This window comes from Penaeus monodon, chromosome 25, assembly GCF_015228065.2.
Source record: "Penaeus monodon isolate SGIC_2016 chromosome 25, NSTDA_Pmon_1, whole genome shotgun sequence".
NCBI lineage: Eukaryota > Metazoa > Arthropoda > Malacostraca > Decapoda > Penaeidae > Penaeus > Penaeus monodon.
Window position 1 is genome coordinate 14,772,744 of NC_051410.1, and position 916 is coordinate 14,773,659.

A 916-nucleotide genomic window follows, 5' to 3' on the forward strand; every position below is an offset into this window, starting at 1 on the left:
TATATATATATACTGACATGAACTGAAAAATAACTATATAAAGATATGAAATCAAAATTAAGATTCTAATAAATATAAATCCCTAGTATAATGCTCAATGTTTACCAATGTTTTTTCCATCATCTTTAATGACTCCAATTGCATGAGCAACACTGTATTTTTATAATTTAATAAAACTTTATCTTATATATTATGACCAATATAAATATTTTTTAAACACAAGTTACTGATGCAATGCATCAAAATATCAAGCAGAAAACAAGCACAAGCTTAGCCATACATATGGTGGAGCATTCTTTTTCCAGCTTCAAATAGTAGCAAATCTTGAAGTGCTAACAAGGCATACATAACTGACCAATGAATCCAAAAGTGTGATGTACCCATGACCACTGCATGGAAAGTATTGTCACAACTTGTTTTGTGCTAATCAGATCATTCTGCACAACTGGTAGGTTAATAGCTAACCACAATATGAACTTGCCTGAATACGCAACCACAACAACAAATAAGCAATTCATGATCGACTGAAACATGAAGCCCTTATTTATAAAATCATGCCCAAAAATCTCTGTAAAAAAATTTATGATGTGAGATTTGTAGTACAAATTATTTAATCAACTATCCTTTGATTGCAAAGTCTGCACATACTTCAAAGTGCTACTCAGTCTTTCAGATGTCTTATCCCAAGCTGCGAGTAGTCATGCAGTATCTTAGCCACCAGTGTCAGAAAGTAAACAGGCTATGCTAGATGGTCCTACAATTGTATAATTAGGTTTCACAGTCCTTTAAAAAATATTGCATTGGTGTTGGGAGTGCTGTTCAAAAACGTAACTGTAAAAGAAAATCATACATTTTCCAAAGATGATGATCCAAATAGCTGATCGAAAGGTCAATATAAATTTCAAATTATCAGAGG